Source organism: Falco peregrinus, chromosome 1, assembly GCF_023634155.1.
Source record: "Falco peregrinus isolate bFalPer1 chromosome 1, bFalPer1.pri, whole genome shotgun sequence".
Lineage (NCBI taxonomy): Eukaryota > Metazoa > Chordata > Aves > Falconiformes > Falconidae > Falco > Falco peregrinus.
In genome coordinates this window covers 106,888,930-106,911,412 of record NC_073721.1, presented here as the reverse complement: position 1 = coordinate 106,911,412, position 22,483 = coordinate 106,888,930, and the positions used below count along the sequence as shown (strand labels likewise).

The window sequence follows — 22,483 nt, the reverse complement described above, 5'->3', positions numbered from 1 at the left end:
TTATTTTTTTTCTAAGTCCTTTTTGATCTTCGTTTGTCACCATTGCAGATGAATGGAATCTGCAAGCCCTCCCTTCTTGCCTACACAGTAGGAGAAATAAATACAACGTACAAGCAACTCTGGCAACAAAACAGACAATTCGTAAAGATGGGAACTCAATTCGTGAAAAACCCCAGCAGCCTATTGACCAACCGTTGCCTTCACAAGGCTGTAAGTTTTTGGTTGGGAGACTTAAGTGCTGTCCTGACTGCTTCCTCACAAGATGCCTAAGGACCCTTAATGTGGACTTCACAGATAGGAAATGTTACATTAATGATGAACATTTTCTAAAATCCTGCCTTTAACTGTCACAGAAATTAGGACTCAATTATTCTAGGGCACTAACCATTCTGCTGTTAAAAGTTTTAACACATCCTATGATACATGGGTGGAATAAATACCTTACCTGGACTGGTAAGAGAGACCAGCTGTACTTGTAAAGTTCAGAAATGCTGTACTATTTTTTCTGCCAAAAGTCATGTAAAACTACTGTCAGACCTATTCCCTTTCCCTCTCAAGAACAGAGGGTAGTATAATAAGGGACCATAATAAATGTCTGAAAATCTGAATTCTTCACATTTTTGAAATTGTAGCAAACAAAACCACAACACACACAGATGTCTTTTTTTTAATTCATGCCAAATGGAAGAAATGTGGAGATATGCAATTTTTAATATATGCAGTTATATTACTGTTTTCCATCTGTGTAACCAAACTGAAGAAAAAAAATCTATTGTACACAGGTTCAGCGAGACTTTGAGAAGAGCACAAAGACCTTTTACTCTGTTCTCTCAAATACCAGAAACATAGTCTTGGTCTACTAAATGTGTGGTAATTCTGCTCTCCCTTCTGTTTTTAGTAATTGCTTACACTTCAGTCACTTTTACAAAAAGATAGAACCTACAATTGGATAGAACTGGATAGCTAGGAGAAGCTAGGGTCTTTCTACTCCCACTTTTAACATTTTTGTATTCCCGACTAGTATATTGACCTGGTGTAGACATGGCACAAGTCTCAAGTATAAAAATATTTTAGATCTTTCATGCCCAGTTATGAGTGGATGAGAGCAGAGAACAGGATAAGCAAGTAACAGCAAAGAAAAGAAAAGGAAAGAAAAAAGATTTTGGAGAAAATGTTAGCAGAACTGAGCAACCTTCATATTAATGTGTCTTTTTGTGCGTTTCAGAAGTCACACAAATGACTTACCATTAGCTAAAAACAGCTACAGAGATGCTTCTACAACGTGTTCTGAATTTCAGTTTTGCTAGGCGTTTGGTAGTAAAACAGCTACTAACAGAGTAATAGCAAAATTATTTTTGTTTTTCAATGATAGAAGAGATGGGACGAACCTAAAGATGGCATTTTAACTACCCAGTACACCATCAGATACTAAAATTCCAACTTCTTGCTAATACACGAAACTCACAAAATTACAGACTTGTCTAATGTTTGGCTTTTGAAAGGTCACATTACTTAAACTCTGGTAGTAGTAAAACAATATCCTCTATAATCCGTACAAATTACCTTATCATACTGCATTAATAAAAAGATATCAGAAAAATCAGTTACCGCTTAAGTTTAAGGCATTTCATCCATTCCAATGTCAACAGTTGGCTTTGCAAAACCTTCTGCAGTTACTGGCAATAAATCCTGTTGAAAATTTCAGAGCTTCTTACTTCTCCAGACAAATTCCCTTCACACCCTTCTCTTCAATGACTACTGGTGAGGACAGCAACATTTTCTGTGAAAGAAAGACAATGATGTTATCTCAAACAAATTTCAGATGTGATTTACTGTTAATTTCCCTTCTTTAGTAACCTTCTGATCTCTTAAATGCTTAAAGAGCCACCTAAGATACTTGGGTTCTTATCAGAATTCTGGCTGCATAGCTGGCACACCAGACTTCTATCCTCTTCCCTAGCATTCAAATTTCTTTTCTGGACCGCAGGAGCATACTGCTACAAGTCTTCTTTTAATTTTATCTGCTATATAGCCACACTACTAGCTTTGAAATAAAAGCACAGGCTGGAGTGCAAATGCTGAGGAATGGCTTGTAGAAGCTAGCTGGTATAATTAAGAACTTTTCCTAGGAAAAGGAACAGGTAATCCTAGCAATTTTCTTATTTTTAATTACAGTTTCCAAACAAAATATAAAGAATGAATTAGAAAAAAATAACAAAACTATCTACATATATTACATGTTTTAATGTACATTAAACATAATACAAAAAAGCACACAGGTTTATGTTACTTATACTTGCATATTAGCAGTTCATGGTGGTTAACCTTAACCTTAATCCAGCAAAACTGAACAGCCACAGACACTTAGAGGAAAGCTCAGCTTCTAATACAGGAGCAGAGAAGTATTTGTTGTTTTTCTGACAGTGTCAAGGCTGTGCCTCTAACTCACGGGTCTCCCAAGTTACTCAAGATGACAGTACTACCTAATTATTTTTGGGTTTTGTTTTTGGGTTGGTTTTTTTCTCCTTCCCCCAACTTCTCCCCTGCCCCAGTGTTTGGCTTCTGTAACTTCACTGAACACATTCGTGGATGACAAAGTTGGGGGGAAGTAGGCAAATGCCCAAAGAAATTTAATTGTATTATGAAAGCTACAAATAACATGAAACAAAGCACTTTATAACTTCTGAGAAAAGAAATTACAGTTTGGTGAGCACACACAGACTATGTGATAGCAAGGCAGCATTGACAAGCATGACAAGCAAAACCATTGACTGCTGAATGGCATCAGTGAAATGCTTTGACAACAGTTATCAAAACAAAAACATTTTTTTAGGACATTTGAAAGGAAGGTACTGAAATAGCTTCGCAGATGAGCAGTAACAGGTGAGATGAGTAAGAACCATCATAACAGAAAAGACACATTATGTGCTTAAAAATTAATGAGAAGGGTGACTAAACACACACACCACCACCCCCCGAAGACAAAGGAATAGCCACTAATTCAGTCTTAAACTCAAACTTGTGGCTCATCATCTAAATGGCAATATTAGAGATAAGTCAAGAGCTTACTCTGGATGGAGAATATTTAATGCTCTCTTCCCAACCTGAGAGTCACCAACCAATACGCTCTTATAGATGGGATTAGCCAGAAATACCATATAGGACAAGAACAGAAAGGAGTACAGAGCCCTGCACAGAACCTGGCAAATCCTCCAGAAAAAGTGGTGAGAGCGCACCACGGTTCTTAGTCCTCAGCAGCAATTTTTTTTTTTTTTTTATATTAGAGAATTCTTTAAGAAAAACAGCCCTGAAGAACAGAGAAATTGGGAAATGCTTCATGGCACAGAATGGTTGCACTGAACATGTATTCAAAGTCTCTCAATAAGGCAATGTGTGTGTGTAAAATTTTAACTCCTTTCAGAATATTTTTTTTCTGGCTAGAAAAGCAAGGGACTAGGAAGTTTGTGAATTTAGGCAGCATGCTCAATTTAAAGAAGCTGGCTAGGGGAGGGGGCTGGATTTCTCCTTTAGTGCTTGAGGTGGCCAAGTTCCACCAGACAGCAGCATGTGTTCTCAAACTGTAGGCACCTCTGGACACATCTCTATAGGAAACACCATGACAGGAAAACACTGTCATAGTCGTAACTGTGTCTAACTTTAAAAAAAGACAGCATAACAGTAGAAATAGTACTTAATGTATGGCAATACTAAAATTCACCAAGGGCTAGCAAATAATGTACATAACATCCTCATGGTTCCCAGGACTGTTATCCCAGGAACTTAACAAGTAAACCCAAACATAAAATTCTTAACGAAACCAAATGTTACGAAACCACATTTCTAACTGTGCCACTTCTTTAAATATAAATACGCCAGAATACTGTAATAAAATACCAACATTTACATCCATTTTCTAATTTCAGTTGCATGCAGGCATTTTTACTTCCATCCTAAAATTCTGCAGACTTTGAACAGCAGCAGCAAAGGGGTTTGCTTGCCATTTGCCTTTCCTTGCAGAACTGTAACCCAACAGCTCTGGCACAGCTGGAGACAGCACAGATTCACTACCACAGCTTTATATAAATCAGGTGTTCTTTTGGCTCTTTAGGAACATTTAGACATTTTTTTAAAGCTGCCATTACATTATATTTTATAGGTGCCACAGTAAAAGTTTTATCTCCAACGTAAGCATACAGCATATTAAAAGCTAGCTAAGTCAACAAGCGGTATGGAGATCTCACATAAAAGTTGTTATTGTGGTCGCAAACAGCACACTGATTTAAAAAACATAATTTACCACTCAAAAAGAAAAGAATTAAACCCTGGCACAAACCCTGACCACTCTATATTTACTTATGCTTCAGTGCTCAGTACCTATAATTTATGACATCTTCAGTAAAATTGATAAAGACAACATGAAAATCCTCCTTTTAGCTGCTGCTCTTACTAGACAATTAACATAGATGGAGTAAATGAAGGTATAGATAAATGCCCCTCTTCATCATCTGCCTTGGCTTTCTGTAGAAGCTGCAGGCAGTTGAAACTCGGTATGAAAAGAGCTGCCATGTGACTCAGTCCCATACAAGCTGTCCTCACATAACAAAGAGCAAGAGGAATGCTAAACAAATGAATCACAAGCCATTTCTGCAAAACATCCCCAACTTTCTAGCAACTGCCAACGCTGGGAGCTATCTGTCCTGTCAATCTGAGTGACAGCCCATGAATAAAGGGGCATCTAATTACAAGATTAGTAACAGGAAGTCAACATTTCAAAAACCACCATAAAAGTTATGATTGCTGACTATGTGAGGAGGCAAAAACTGCAGCAAATCCACAAGAAAGTAAAGCCATTATTTGGGACATATTTTTCCTGTTGATGTTGACTTGAAGTGAACTCTTCACAGCTGTGAATGACTGGCAATACTTAAAAATCAGGCAACTTACAGAATGCTAATCAAAAGATCTACTCTTCACTTTCAGATAGCTATCAGATTTGCCAAGCTAGGAGGAGTCCGGAAACATTTATGCTGTTTAATGTATCAGCATGCTGATATCTTGGACACAAAAACCTGTAAAAATAAGTAATTATAAATGTGCATGTTAGGTTGGGTTTTTTTTTTTTCACAATACAGCAAAGACAAAAGAAACAGATCATTTCCAAGTTGATTGTATCAGCAAATATCGCAATATAACACAATATCACAGGGTCAGTATCAACAACTAAAGCATTTCATTAAACTATGGGATTTTCCTTCAATGGAATTGCACAGGCCTCCTGAATGACAGCCTTGCCAAAGAGGCTGCAAGAATCACATGGCACAGAAAATGCTGATCTGAAGAGAAGATTTTCCAGAGATCTCTCTGAGGTGCAAGGAGATATTGCTGTTATTACTGTACATGTAGATAGACTGCTCGGCTGATGGCATTTCAAAGTGGTATTACCTAACCACTGACCAGGTAACAGAGGGATAAAATAGTAACTTCTTCACTTCAAAATTGTCTCCTCGGGATATGAAATGCTGTAAGACAGATTATATCCATTCCTAAAGGAGACAAAGAGAACAAATCAGTATAGGAAATGTGCCTTCCTTTCCACATATACTTATGTTTTTAATACAAATTCATAGATGTACAGGAGATGAAACAGGAAAAAGAGGAGCTTAAAAATAAGAACATTTTTAACTTAAAAATATTGAACATAACATGAAAATACTGCTTAAAATAGAACTGATTCACGGAGAGAAAGGAAGTGCTCAATGACTTGCTCATGCTTAAGGACTCTTAAACAAGTATCTGTTATTCATGCTATTGAAGGACTTGCAACTCCTGAACTACTGGTTTGAAAAGATTTTGACACCCTAAGATGAATACACATCTCAAAGGGCTACCATATAGGTTAAAAGCCTCTGTGCTCTCCAATACTATTCCTTTAATTGAAAGAAAAAGTTAGCAAGACGACAAAAAAAAGGCATTAATTGCTTTGGTCCTGTAAGTGAGGCAAAAATAACATTCTTTGCCCAAAAGAAGCTCCAGGTATCTTTCCTGTAGTCAGACCATCCAAGCACAGGTTACAACTGAACTCTGAATATACAGCCACCCTCCATTCTGTGACCACATCCAGCTGACCCCAAACAGAAAAGTAATACATCTTATAGCTGTAGTAGCCATCCTAAAAAGTTGGAAACAATTCACTGTAACCAAACTGACTTTCTAGAACACAAATTGTACCTGGAAATGACATCATCTTGGGTATTATTAACTGGGAACATATTTTCCTTTACCAAATAAAATACTTTGCCATGCACTACCATAATGAAAAATCAAGCTCAAGATATTAAACACAGCACATCTGAATTGAAACAATGAAATCAAAAACACAACTATCCTCATCCTCCCAAAGAACCCCAAAAAGTCATGTCAAGAAGAACTAGTGATGAACTCTGAGACTACTGGGGCCTATCCATACCCTAACATCTAAGAAGAGGAGAAAGTCAGCAGAAAGACAGAAGGTACTACTAGTCATCCATCCTTATGAATGAATCGTGTAGTACAAACTTCTTATAAAACACATGGTTTATTAAAGGTTGGAAGAGAGTTTCAACTTAAGCCAAAAGGAACTTACAAAAAACACAAAGAGCTGTACAGTCCTGCAAGGGAGGCTATGGGGCAGAAGACAGAGACAAGAGCAGTACCTGTTAATAAAGCAACACAAGTCTACTGCATCATTTTTACTGTTCTTTGCTGTAGCAACAAGTAAGATTTTTATCTCAACAGCTATTGAAAATCTAGGCTTTTACTGATATTTCACATCCACAAAAATGTTATGAATATCTGAATGTGGCTTCCTAGAGGAAGATTCTTGGCACAGCAATACAAGCCTCAGGTAGCAATATGGACATAGCAATACAGGAAGAAGGAAAAATCAGCAGTACTATAGCAACAGGAAAAATTGAAAGCAACAATAAAAACCCCACCCAACCTCAAAACCTCAAATGGCCATTTATGCAACTTTCTTCCACAAACTAAACCCAAAACTTGCACTGGGATTACTGTTTGAATTTCAATCCACTCCCCCGCCCACCACCACACTCCTTTGCTGTTCACTGAGTTTTATTAGAACCATCTGTGAGATTCTCCCCTTCCAGTTTATGTCTGTTAATCTGGCAGCTGCACTTTATCATCTATTTAAAAAAAATAATATAATCTTTGTTTCAAAGTTGTTGAGACAGAAGGTCTTTGACAGGCTAAAAATTATCTTTAAAATCAACAAAGAAGCCACATCATATGCTGTGCTTTACAGATTAAAGGGGAACAATGGAAGTTGGAGAACACACGTATTTTTAATGCAAAGATAAAAGAAGGTTTTAGGGAGAAAGAAAATTTTTACCAATGCAGTTTAACTGACAAAAGCCACAATTTACCAAAATACTTCAAGTTGCCACTGCAAGTAATTTCAAGATCATTATTATCATAGATTGACAGAAGCCAAAGAAACACAGAGTATTTCCTTACAGCATCTTGTTGGCAAAAAATAAGCAAGGGAAGTGCTAAGAAAATGTTGAAGTATAGTAGCAAGAGTTTGAGTGATTTTCTTTATACATGATGCAGTTATTACAAGTTTTTGAATACAAGTCACAGGCTCTAGAGTTTCTTTTTAATAGGAGTACCTCAGAATATAATTGTCACTGCGATATCCAGTACTCACCTTGCTATAAAATCTGAATATTACGTGTATTTGTATACACATATGAAATTCCTTCTTTCTACTACATGTTTTAAAAGTGGGTTAATAAAGCAGTATTGTTTGTACACACACCAGTCACGCCAGGCAAGATCCATTCATCAGCTAAAAAAAAAAAAAAGTACAACACGCTTTGCGATCCTCTTTAGCTTTATTAGCCTGCACCTGCTGCTGCTTAAGATTGAATCTTTCTATATAACCCTCCTAAAACATATTCGTTCACTTATATGTACAGATATACATATTATCACCACGCACTTCATGCCGGAATAACTTTCTGCCTGTAGCATATGATGCAGCACATCATCACTGTTGAAAAATGGCAAAAATCCTTGTGGCTTCAATTTGTTTTGGTATTTCTCTCCTCCAAAGTGTTTCTGCAGAAGCATTTGCCTACTTGCATAAGAATGGCACAGCCTTAATTTTGGGGGGGGATTAACAGAGACAGACTTTTCTTCCAGATTTCACCAAATCACCTCATAAAGCTTTGTAAAAAGGAAAATGCACTTAATGTATGAACACAAAGTTCTGAAGGCTTTAATACTTGAGGAACACTACTTCTACTTTTTGATTTATAATATTCTGAACATTTTCGTCCTTTTCCCCCTGCAAGTAAATACTTGCTTTTCCTGTGTTGTTGCTATTTAAAAGGTAACAGGCAAGTACAGACAACATTAAACTGCTATCAAATAATGTTTGTAGGTGTGTACATTTGAAGGATCTGAACAATTAACTGGACTTTTAAAAATTTCCCCAGAGTTCCCTAAACACTGGAAATAACTTTTTCCACATATGCATTGCATTTAACTCCATAAATCATATCCAAGACATGTGCCTTGTTGTCATCTCTCATGACCTTTCTGATTCCATTTTATACAACGTAAAGTCTGCATCTTCCCTGAGCAAATTCTTAATTCCTTGTTGAAAAAAACAAGATCATTTAGTTACTCAAGATTTCTACAGCTTCATAAATGGGATTTACCGTTGTGATAAACACAGTCATGATTCATGTCAAAAATAGAATGTAGTGTGATAAGTGTAATTGTTGCACCCTGTGTAAATCTGGGACCTGTATCGCAGTTGTGGTGAGTGGGCACGTGTGGTTCTCCTTTGAGACGATGTGATGGCTTCCCCTTCCCCTGAGGCAATCGCTGCTTGGCAAAGCCCGCCGGCCGAAGGAGATAAGGAAAGCGAACCACGCCAGAGAAGGCCCACGAAGGAGACAAAGACCTTGAGATTTGAAAAAGCGCGCCAAAGGAGAGCCAGTAGGAGGAGAAGGCGTACCCTAACGGCCCAGTGGGGAAAGAGCGGGACGAACAGCCGGCGAGAGGAGATTGGTCGAGATCCGGGCATAAAAGACGCTGCTGTTAGGACTCAGGGGTGCCTGTGGTGGAACTAACTGAGTTCTCCGCGCACCCAGCGCTGGTTTTGCTTATTGTTTCTCAACCTAAATTGATTGATCCCAAAATAAAATTGTTTTAATTGTTATTGTTTATAACACCGTTTTCTTCTTAGGCTTTCCTTTCAATCATTATAGAGTTTCTTTGGTTTTAAATAAACGTATTAAGCGGTATTTCAAAACTGTCATGACAAACTGGCTTGCTTTCTCCCTTGAACTTTACCATAAAAACTAAACAAATTACAGATATTTTAATTGCACAGACTCTACAAAAAAGATACAAATGTAATAATTTGAGTTGACAGATCATGCAAGGGAAACTTTAAAGGTGGTTTCAGAAGCACTAGAAACAGTACTGTCATAATATAACTTTATAAGTTTTATATGCAAATAAAAAATTAAAAATAAAGTACACCTGAAAAAAATCCCATTAAAAGAAAATCCATATATTTTTTTGAAGAATGGTACAAAAAAGTAGATCTCCTCTTGAAAAGCATCCTGGAATCTCTCAGGAGAATTACCAAAATAACCGCAAAGTGTGTGTGCGATCAACTAGGAGGAGAGATTTTTATTAAAATACGTAACATTACTTTTGTTAGCACTCCATTGGCTCATTAGCAATTCTGGTAAAATTGAGATCTCTTGTGAAAACAAGAACTTCTAACAAAACCAAAGTCTGCAGAAAAAACCTAAATTCCTCTTCTCTCCCGCCGTCATCGCCCCCCCCCCCCCCCGCCATGTTTGCAGTTGAAAAAACATAATTTGGTTAAATAATCTATTACAAACTCTCTTTGGTGTCTACAGAATATACACGTTTATATAAGCTAGAAACAACAACAACAAAAAGCAGTTTAACCACATAACCACGCCCCCATACCCCTCTTTGAAGATATCATGAGCATATTAAGCCAAAACTGCAAACCAAAGAATGCTTAGGAGCATAAAAATAAAGTTATGCCCTGCTGAAAGTGCCATTTTTCTTGCTCTTGAATACATAATGTTGATTCCCGGTTTCAGTTCAACAGAAAGTTGTAAAATGGCAGCGTATTTCCTGATACAACTCCTGGGCTGCATTTCCAACAAGCCTGCCATCAACACACTGCCTTAGACTGCGGCTGCTCGCTTCAAATACCCTCCCCAAAGGAACAAACGCTCACGGATATATGACATAGGTTATCAGAAAATCTTACTGCATTGTGATATGAAGAGAAATTGGCAGATTGAATGCATGCATGGCATTCTCCTTATGAAATCTGTTCGTATAAAATGAGTTAGTTCCCTGAGAGAAGATGAAAAGAGCCTGGTTTAAGCCTGCTGAATAGGTTAATAACACATACAACAGCAAAAAAACAGTTCCCAACATCAGTGCACTTGAAAGAACTTTTGTACAGCTGCAATTTGAGTACCAAAATGAACACAAGATGAATCCTAACACCCCCTTCTTGGGAAGATCACTTTCAGAAGGACAGCAGGTTAACGCAGCAATCTGCAACCCACTTAACTTGTAGGGACTGACTGTCAGTTATGCTTTAAGTATATGTACCATCAATTCATTACGCAGTTTGTCCTTTTCTTTCATTAAGACAGAGAACTCATTTCTGTTGATCCCGTGTCTCCCTTGAACTAAATTACAGACAGGCAAATACACCACTAGCATTTAGGACGTGAAGTAATGCGGCACGAAACTAGTATACATTTTGACTGACCTTTTGCATAGACTTTATCAGAGCCTTCGCTAGTTAATTACAAAATTCCTGTATATTTGATGGATAGTAATAAAAAATAATAAATCAGTAACAATTCACACGGTGGGAAAAACTGAAAGTGAAAAAAAATAGAGATTGATATGGGATTGAAAATAGTAAATGATTTATTGAACAATTCTGAATTATGTACTTTTTGGGATGACCTTGATGGCTCTGTCAGAATGGAATCTTGAGTTTTCAATCCTGCCATTTCCTCAGCTTGTCAAACACAATTTCCAAATTCAGTTACACTGAAACTACCCTTCTCAATGTGGGTTGCCACAGAAGTATTTAGCCCAGAAAACTGATTCAGCTTTAACACAAAACATCACTTGAGCCCAGAAAGCAACATGCCCCAGGAGAGAGGGCTCGTGGTTGCAAGCAGACTATGAACAGCATCCCAGACAAAGCTGGAAAATTCCAGAGATGTGTTGCACTGAGCTTTTCCCACAGCTATGGCCAGACAAAGAAAATTCAATTCAGCAGAAAGCTATAGAGAAATGCTTTAGCTGAATTTTTCTAATTACTGAAGTCAGAAATGCAATCTTTACTTAAATGTTAAGCCATATACACAGGCCATTAGACAAAATTCCTTTTCTTTTAAGTAGTTTTATCAGCTTTGACATTTCATAACACTATTATTTTAAGTCTGGTCTGGACAAAAATTCACAGTGATCTCTAGGAAAAGTATTTCCAGAAGGCTATGCTAAAGTATCTTCCATGTAATGCTATCATTTGTCAAAGTTTTACTTGAAAGCATGTGTTAACAGAAGTTGTATGGATCAAAAATTGAGTACTTCCAAGAACATAAACGATGGCTACATTCCATTTCTGACAAGAGCCAATCCACACTTTTTGACTCCTCAATGACGTACCAATTGACCTTGCAACGAGTAAGGCACGAATACAGGATGTAAATCTAAAGCAAGAAACTACAGCAGAAAGCAAACTGAACCGGTTGGAATAGCCAGAAGACAAAGAAAGGCAACAAATGCTCCTGGCATTGAATTAGTGAGATAATATCAGAAAACAAACACCAGCTCAGTTAAAATGACCATAACTAGTAGGGTCAGTGGACAGTGTAAGACAGCTTGAAGACAAGTCAAAATTTACAGTGCTCTGAATATAAAATCTAATTGAACACTGACAAATCTAAGGAAATTGGTAGTATTTGCTGAAAAGCCACCTTAAGGCAAAGAGCACTCTGAGCGAGAATAATACCCTGCAGCAAAGACCCGAGGGCATTAAAAAGAGAAATTTGCTATTTCTCATTATGCTATTTCTCTCCCCTCAGGTATTTTAAGGCACTTTGTCTTGTGCTGACTGCAGTTTAAAAATACTGATTGAAATAAACCAGAGTTGTAATAGGAACTGCAAGTAGCTCTTAATGTTTCTGAAATATTAAGATACATAGCAGGCATTTAAATGACAAAATTCAGCAAGTGTTCAATGGTTCAGGTTTTTCCCCCTCCCTAAAGTTATCTGAAATTCTCTTGTCTGTAACCTGCATTGTCCTGTCATGTTGTTCCTTCAGCATGCGCAGCATAGCATTACACTGTTTAAAACCACTTCATTATAGCACATGAACCGAACACACCAGGGAATTCTGCATCATAATCTGAAGCATCTCCATCTTTCAAACCACTGAAGAAAAGGAAGATAATTTCTCTAAACTCTCTCTTACTAGAGACAGGTTGGGCATTAAGTGGTTCTGGCAGCTACACAGATTGAGCTGTATAAAACAGCTGCAAACTGAAAACAATTGGTACTATGCAATACAGAAATAGGCAAGGACAGCAGACAATGCACAGCAAGTATCACTCTAGCTCTGGCTTGTCATCAGACTAACAATACAGCTCAGCTGCAGCATCACTTCATGCTTCTGAACAGAGCAAAACATTTTCTCAAAAAAGGTATTAAAAGGAGGATACTGAAGTTTAGTATCAAGCCTAATGTTAAGAGTTCCACATTTGTATTGGTATAGGAACTCATATGAAAAGGGTGAACCTGAAAAGCTTTAATTCTAAACTCTCTCACCATTAAAGAATGTTTATTTGAAACCTTCACTCAAAGAAAAATGAGACAAAGTTAAAACAGGGTAGCAAAGAACTATCAAAACAGTAATGCAAACTGAGTCACTTGATAATATGCATGGCTGAAAACCCATGCCTGAGAAACAGTTCACTATGCATACACAGAAAGAGGGAAATACCTAACAGCAGCAAAGGGGGAATCCTGGATCAAAACTAAAAACTGCTTCTGGACAGGAGCAATCTATCAGGTTGGTGCAGACCACAGGACCAAAGTAACATGGCTCAATTAGCTAAAGAAACTATCCAGGGTGAAATGATGTCAATGAATTTTATACTTCAATAAAACAATTAGAAGAGCTACAGAGACATCCATTAAATATTCCTCTAGAAAATGATTTTATTATATGTTAGTTCAGAATAAAACTTTTCAAATTTGAAAAATTGAAGTAAAAGTTACTTTTTCAAGCATTTTACTCCTAAACACAAATTTAGGGACAGAGAAATCAACTGTCACAGAAAAGTAAGAGTGCTCCATCTGTGCAGAATAAATTATTAACTTATAGTATTAACTGATCTAAGAAAGGATTATGAGATTCAGCAGATGACATTTAAGGTAACAGAGATAAACTGCAGATTAAGCAAAGCTGCCAAGTACCAAAGATGTTGAAAAGATCAGAAGGATCATACATACCCCCAAGGAAAGCCCCAGAGGACAAAAATGGTTTACAAGATGACAGTAGCCTAGCAGATCAGACCAAAAGTCCAGCTCGCCCATTAGTCTGCTTCTGGCAGAGGCCCAGAGCATAAAGGCATCAACAGCAACACTTTCTCCAAATACTCTCCCAATCTCCAGCAATTCACAGCTTAGAGACTTCCTGTAAAAGAAATGGCATCTTTGATTGTCTTGCATGGAATTTTCCTTCATAAATTTATCCAATTACCTTTTGAAAGCATTTACAACTTTGTATGCATAGCATCCTGTGGAACGATATTCCACACTTAACAGCTTTGTCTGAAGTACCTTTGGGTGTTTGTTCTGAATTGCCAGGTTCTTGGGGGGTGCGGGGGGCGTGGGGTGGTGCAGAGGAACAGGACAGGACAGACACCAACACAACACACACGGACAGTTGGCAGACCACAGACAGGGATACCAGATAAGAAACTTGTTCCTTTGTATTACCTCTATATTCTTCTTCCTATGTCATTATGATTTTTGACTTCTTTTACAGGCCTCCCTCAACCCATACTGCCCGTGTGAAGTGCCCTGATGTATTTGTTCTGAGTAGGTGCTGCTCCATACCTCACGCTCTCCGCTCTGCATTCCTCTTTTGGATTCTTTTCAAGCTAGACTGCATGTCATATTCAGACGCTTTTGAGAAAAGTGTGAAAGAATTCTAGAGTACTGAGAACAGAGAGATGTGTTTAAAAGTAGAGAAAAATTCTAAAGGAAAAAACAGAAAAATCAATAAAGGTTCACTGTGATGCTACCTATCTGCAAGCAACTGAACTGTTCAAGCATTGTTACAAGACTTTAAATAGGGGGAAATACCTTTAAGATTTGTAGTAGAAATCTGATTATTTTTCTGTGCCTTCATGCTTTACAAAGCTGAAATAATTTCCATGTGCACTGTTTTCCCCTCAAGTGAGCACTTCACCACATTTTGTAACTCTGTAACCCATCAATAAAGAGACAGCCATGCTAGAGGCAGTACACTAATGAGACTTTGTATTCTAATTGTTTTTATATTTAGCAAGGAAAGAAAAGACATAAGGGCAGTGAAACAGATTTCAAATAAATGGACAGTCTGTTGTGGTAAAGGAGGTTGAAGAATGATTACTAGTCATCTAATACTTTCAAAGTCTAATACCTGGAACTTTTATTTCCCAGTATTAAAAGACAACTGGGAACCTTTATTATTCACTTCCAAAAGCACAAACTATTCCCAAACATTGGAGAATGCATTTTCATCTAGTACACTGGCCAGTCTTGGAAAAAAACCACACCCCTCTGACCTGGGATGCCCTCAGGTCATTATTGCCCACACCAAAACTCTATGGAGTAACCTGTGACAAGCAAAGTTGCTTTCTCAGCTTACTACTACTACCTGATTGTACACCAGTGGTACAGTAGGAAACAGCTTGTTGCAAATGTTCTTTGCTAAAAGGTAAGGTAAGGTCACTACAAGTACAGTCCCCCTGGGGTAAACATCTTGTATTAAGAAAATGCTTCAAAATATACCCATGGCAGGCTCTGCACCGACACACCAACACCAAGTTTTCCTCTCTTTCGTAAGCTTCTACACAAGGTCAAATGTGAGTGCAAGAGTCTTGGTTGTTCTTGATTGATACTGTTCTCATTTGTGGCTACAAAATGCATTCTATTAACATTTTTGAGAAACTGCCAACTTCTAACCTCCAATATCTCAAACAGCAAAGAATATTATTAAATTAAAATTAAAAAAAAATTAAAAAAGAAAAATCCCATGGGATACACACAAAACATATTCCATGTTATTGCATCCCTGGACTGCAGAAACCCACATAGGAATTTTAGAGTGTATCTCCTCAGATCAGAAATGTGCTCTGAAATGCTTAAGTTGCATTAAAATGTTGGTTTCCATTATTTAATAGTAAAAAGAAAATCTGCAGGTGTCATCCATGAGAATATTTTAAGTTTTGTAGTCTGTCAAAGCAATCTTTAATTTTTTTGTTGTTAACATGCAGCAAGGATATTTCAGATTTTCCCAGGAGTAAGACAGAGGAGAAGAAAAAGATTTTCCAGTGCTACTGTATCACAACCAAGCTTTCCTGCTCAGGAGTTCCCTTTCTAATTAAATTCTGCTGGCTGTAAAATTTTTGTTGTCTTCATAAAAAAACATCTAATTTGGAAGAGTTATGAAGGTTTGGGAAAAAATATAATCCATTCTTGCATTTTCAGTAGACTACATGAAGTGTTGATAAAAGCCAGTATTTTCTAAATAGATTTCAAAACACTGGGAGCTAGGGAAGGAATGTTTGCTCTAGAACAAAGCAGGACCAGACTGGAAGAAACACTAGGTTTTCCACATATGACTGTACTTGAAAATATGGACATAAATGGGAGAAAACCCACTGACATTTGCATATTATGTAACACTCCCAATATTTTAAAGCTTTTCAGCGTATGACTTCATAAATGTAAATATTGCCACAAACAGCTACACTACATTGTCAGTGGAAACAAAACAAGTGTATTATGCTGGTGCTCTGCAACATTTGCACTAGAGAATTCTTTACATCTCTCTGCTGCCCACTCTGCGTAAATGTATTTAACTCTGAGCTGCTGCTCTGCCACGATTTTCCCACTGCAATCTGCTGCCTATTATCCTCTCAAACCCCATCTACAGGTCATTTTTTAATGAATTGAGCTGGTTAAAATCCCTGCTCCTTTTTCCTTTTAAACATTGGGGAACTTCAAATAGCCCAGCACTAACCAACAGGAATTTATTGTAACCATTCATTTAAAATACCAACAGTTTTGTTATTTCTGCAGCTTTACAGCTCCAATGGGTTTAATGGAGCCTTCCATCACATTATCTTTTTCAGATACATGCATTAGCTTGCTGGGTGCTGAGATGTATGGCTGAAAGAGTGACTTAGACTATTTCCTTTTAGGCTCTGATCTGTTTTCATTAAGAATTTTGGGCATTACATAAAAGTTACATAGACAGGAAAGCATGCACCATTGCGAAAATAGCTACTTAACAAGTATAGAATATTTAGAGATGTATACCAAGATAAGCATAAATCCTCTTTCCTTTTCCATTTAACAAATTTGGAGGCGATTTTCTTTATGTAAAGGAAGCAAACTGATTATTCCCTCGTCTTTGAGGAAGAAATTACTTAAGAGTTAAAAACCTGTGTATGCATATTGAACCGAACTTTGCTATCTCGTACAGGAAAATTCTAAATAAAAACATCACACTTGTCAGCAGTTTCCTCCAAGCCAGAGGGGTGAAAGAAAACTTGACCTGGATGGGATTGTTTCCTAAACTTTGTTTTTAAAATGATCTATCAGGTCACTTGGTTTCATGCAGACCGACAAGTTCACACAGACTGTAGCATATACTCAAACTTAACATTTAAAAAAAGTTGTTTAATGTATTTTTGCTGACTACAGTTTGAGAACCTCTCTTGCAGGAAACCAACAGAACAAAAAACAATGGAAAATTGTTGGCTGTAACAGGGCAAGTAATAAAAGTATAATACAGCTTACATCTATGTGTTACAGAAGAAAGGCAAAAGACAGAAGCCACGATAGCTAAGGCTATCACAACATGCTACCTGGAATAATACAACTTTAGAAGCACAATGACAAAGCTACCTAACCAAGTGTCAGGTGTCTATAATTCATTGCTCATCACGAATTAATTACTAGTTTACAGTTGTGTTTCAGCTTGGCTATGTACTGCTTAGCTAAAAACAGACAGCGGAAAAGCAGGGGGAAGACTACACGAATTGGAATTATATTCTGATCATTTCAAACCTGCAGCACAGAATAGTAAAAGATTCCAAACCATGGAGAAAGCTGTCATGAATATTCTCTCAGCTATTTTAAAAAGATTTTAAACCTGAACCAGTTTCTTGATCTGCTTTTCCACCCAGCCAGAGTACCACCTGCCATACAGCTGTTTGAGCACAGGTTATTAAAACCAACAGTATCTGTAAAAAGCTGCACACCAAACAGCCCCCGGCACCAGAACAGAGTGGGCATGCTCTGACCTCCCCCCTTCCAGCGAACTGACCTGTAACCCAGAAGTTGTCTCGCTTCCCCTTCACAGATGACAGTACCTATGAGAAGACTTCTTCCTCTCTCATGCTAAAGCAGCCCACTGAACAGTGAATTATCAGCCATGCAGAATGAAGGTAAAAAATACTCTGTAATAACCACTTCTTCCTCTATCCTGTTATTCAACAAAACCTCAAATTAAACATCAGTGGTTTGGGTTTCACTGGTTATCTGGACTTCAAAGAGTTTGGCAACGTAACAGTATGCATCTTGGCTTGCTTTCTTACTTCAGGAAAGCTGACCGCAAACTTAATTGGGTTCCTCCTTAGTGTAATATACTCTCTAATAACTTTTTTCCTAATTCTTACCATTATCACATGAAATCACTTAATTCCAGTAACTTTAGGATTGCTAACAGAATCTTAGCTTTGTTTCAGTATCAGAGGTGAAGCAGCACAGAAGACAGCCTTTGCCACAAAACACCTATAGTTAAGATACCTTGCGCACACACACTATTAATGATATAAGCAATGCTCCTTATCTGCATACCTGTATCATTAAGAGTGAAGTTACACAACACTGTCATTAAAGATGGAAGACTGAGGATTTGCTCCTTTCCCTGACATTGCTCTTGCTCCTTTCCCTGATGTTGCTGTCAGGAATGCAGTTCTGCTTCCACTTCTGTGCCCACCAACTCACTAACACAGCAGAACATCTACTTTTGCCAGGTTCACATTCTGCCGGGTTAGTGAGTTAAATTAGCTGGCAAAGATCTGAGGCAGTAGCACCAATGTCGGTGGGGAGGAAGAGGAAGGGCTGAGGCTCAGGAACTTCCTTTGCAGTAGCAGGCTTCTAAACCCGATTACATTCTTACAGATAACTTTACTTTGAGAATACTTCCCAAATTGCTGTAGCTGTTTTAACTCTAGCATTACTATCTGCCAGCCATACAGTAGTACATATACACAGACAACTATGTAGTTGCATTAGGGAAAAATGAAAAGTGGAAAAGATGATAGTGAATACTTGATCCATAAGGAATCCTTCTCATTTGCCCTCACAGACCTAAAGCTGAGTCAATGAAGTGACTCATGCTCATAAATGTGAACATTGAAAACCTGCTAGTATGGTTCAGCTGGCTGATCCCAGTACACATGGGATTCATAAAGTTCGGCAAGTGACCGACACACCTGCATTTCAAGTATCAACTTCTACAGTGTTCCTGCAAGAGGCTGCGACCTGCAAGCCTACTGGCTTATAGAAATTGCACCCAAAAACCTTGCTGCAGTTAACCTCAGCAATCAAGCAGCTTCCATAAGCCTCATCAGCATCACTCACAGGGGTACACTTTATTTACTCAAGAATATTTTGACTTAATTCAACTTAGTAAGAAACTGATCTGGGCTAAATCTATACAAGGATTTGAAACAAATACAAGAATATGCACTAAAATGGCAATTACTTTTAATTAAACCTGCTCATGTTTTGAGTGTTCCAACTACAAGATGCTTTGGTGTTTGCAGGTATGTTCTCAAGGATGCCAAACTGCCTGCTTGGTGAGTTACAGAAGAGCTAAGCAACGCCCTGGCAGTTGTTACAGCAAGCAACGAACTTGCCATCTGATGCCATTACACACCAGCAGGTAGCGAGACTCACAAATGGGAAGTTTTTCAAGTTTCCAATGACTGCTGCAGTCCACCAGGCAAGCTGAGAGGGGCCTGGAAACCAAGCTGTAAGAAAACCTTCCTAGTCCTCAAAAGACAGTTCTGAGGGTCAGGTTGGCTTGGAAGGCTAGCATTTCCATAGATACCTGCTTCTGAGAAAATATGTGGGCACCTGCCACAGAGCTTTGTATGCAGATAGCTAACAGATACAAATTACTGGAGGCTTAGGAAATGATCTAGCAATAAACCCAGGCAGAAATCTTACAGAGTCTTCTCTGAAGTTAAATGTCAAAATGACTCCAATGAGACATTCTGACATCATCAAAATCTTGTAGAAGATTTGCAGAAGACTTCTGAGCTTCTCAATTATGAATAAGATTGACAAGGAAAACCAGAGAAAGACCAACCAAAATGCCCCACATCTATTAGAAACTTACTGCCACTTTGCTGCCTCTAAGCAGTACTCATTTTCCTATGATTCTGTCAATAAATGTCAAAGCAGTCAAGAGAAGCAATTGCAAAAATGAAGATTTAACTCCATTTTACAGTATTATTGTGCTACAGTAACTAGAAAGCTCATGTTTCAAACAAATAAAAAGGTAGAGATACATTTCAACTGTTAGCTAAAAAGCAATTTGCCTCTCCAGATTCTGATTTTATTGTAACTATGTCAGTTATGACTGATTCCATATACAGGGGTTTTTTTATTACTATTATGCACTCAGTTAAACCATCTGCAATTTCAGCGACCTCTGAACAGACCATTTACAATCCACTCTTTTAACCTGGCAGATTCCTCTAGCCAATGCAGGTCGACTGCAAATCCTGTACACCAGCAAATGTTTTACTATGATTACTTCACTTTTTATTTTGTATTTAATACAAATGCCTTGATAGATTTTATCCTCCTTCCTTTCCTGTATCAGTCATTATACGGTGAACTTCCGAAGTAATATACACTTTTCTGTTTTGTGATCTGCCTAGCATGTCACAGAAGTTATGCGAAGTAAACAACAACATATAAAAACCCAAACATTTAACAAACATCAGCATTTAATTTAGCACATCTAAACTATGTTGTTATTCAAAAAAAAGTGGTCATAAGTGACAGTTTTATACTACACTAAGTTTTGATGACTAAACTGGTTCTTTTATTCCAACAAAGTACAGTGGACATAGTAGCTGATCACATGCCAGAAACTACAGTTATTCTGTTAACTAATCCACAGGATTTCAGCAGTTCTAAGCATACAGTGGTGGAAGGTCTCATGCTTATGACTCATCCTACAATTTTTCCCTCTCCTATTGTTTTGCAAATTCTCTGCTTAATCTAAAATCCATTTCAACTAGAAACTTCCAGGCTCAGCAGAAACTTGAAGATAATATGTTCCAAGTGAATGACATTTCAAAAGGGCATATCTACAAGATGTATCTACAAGATCTTAAACCAATCTAACTTTGGGCTGGCACATCCCTACCCTTGCCACTGGCTTCTACGTTTCTGCCCCTTCCTGCCTATGTATACAGATACCTGTGTGATCCCACAGTGAGCCCGTTCAGGGAGCTAGCTGATCAAGCTGGAAACCTCCTAAGTGCAACCATGAGGATCCAGAGGGAGAGGGCACATAGTGGTGGAGAGGGAGTAATACAGGGCGTGTCACACAACGTCGTGGCAATCCAGAATTCAATAGGCTTTAACTGGAGATATGCCACCAAGAATCATTAACCATCCTGAATGAGCTATGTCTTAAAGTAAATGGGCATTCTGAGGTTTGGGTTTCATTTTAAGGTATGGATTTATTTTCATAAAGTATTTCAAATTTCCACATTAGCAGAAAAGTTATCCTACATATACTAGTAGTCTATTTTTTAATGGGATACACAGTAATGAAATTTTGTCTCAACAGATCTTTAAAAGCAGATTCAAACTTCAAGGATTATGAGTTCAGTCAGAATAATGCCTGCTTTCTCTGCCTTATGGCTGGCAATAATGCTTTGAAACTGCTTTTGAGAATATCTGGGATACTACAGTAGCCATGCTGAAATCTACGACTCTCTTCTATTTCATTGCTTTAGCTATGCTTAGCAGGCCATTTTTGTGTGGTAAAACAGTGATACAAATTACTATATATTGATGAGTAAAGTAATTTACAGGAATACACTTCAGATTATATCAAAGTTATAATAAAAATACCATGGGTCTGTAAGAACAGCAAGAGTGGTGCAAGACAAAATTCAACCTACTTCCCAGTGATAATTTTTCATGCTGGGTACCTCAGGGCGCGAGGGCAAACAAACACATCTTCAGAAATAAATGCACAAAATGACAAATCTTTTATCACCACCTTTCCATGTGAAGTTTCTTTATCAGCCTACCACCCTTTCTCAGACAGGGAAATTCCCACCAAGTCATCAATAATAAATACATTCAGCCATCAATTCACCTACTAATGAGTAGCTTTTAGCATACAGTGCCTGTTCAGAGAAATCAAGGACTTTGCCGTCATCTTCCAAACTTAGTAATTTACAAGAGTCAACTTCATCCCAAAAGACAAACAATCCGAGTAATATCAAATTCTGTTTTCCAAGCTGAGTCAAGGTACAGCATTTCAGAAGCCATTAGGATCTATCAGCGAATAAATTAATATTCTTCTGTGGAATAACTCAGCAGCTAAGGAATTATCCATCTTAAAACGGCCATATTATTAGAGACAGAAAGTCAGGAACCTTAAGAAACTTGCACTGTTGAAAATCAGATCAAAAAGCTTTGAAAATTATTTAGTATGGAAGATTACTAGAGATCTCCAGAAACAGAATTCACATTCAACAGCAAATACTCACTTTGGCAGTACAATATAGACAACCAGGAAAGGGGAAAAAATAGCCTATAGACTCATCCTGGGAGAAAACACTCAAGTTCTGTACTTTGCCATTCAGATGATCTGTATTTGCACCAGGTATTAGTTATGAAGGGCAACACAATGATTGCTAGGAGTATCTGGAAACGAATTATTACTATGCGATAACTAGGTCTACTTGTTACGGCCAGAACTGCAGTGTACATCTACTAACAGAACCAACCTTAATACAAATTGCTTATTTTTTCTTGGTGGCTCCTGCTACAGATACACAC

General features: G+C 37.8%; 1 protein-coding gene across 6 annotated transcripts in view; it reads right to left on the bottom strand.

Annotated features, from left to right (window-relative positions):
* Positions 1-22,483, bottom strand: part of PEAK1 (pseudopodium enriched atypical kinase 1) — a 119,970-nt gene that overhangs the window by 66,062 nt on the left and 31,425 nt on the right. For all 6 annotated transcript variants that reach the window (XM_055805566.1, XM_055805562.1, XM_055805541.1 and 3 more), the window contains exon 2: positions 1,609-1,780. The gene's annotated coding sequence lies outside the window, so the exon portion shown is untranslated. The remainder of the gene's footprint in view (positions 1-1,608; positions 1,781-22,483) is intronic.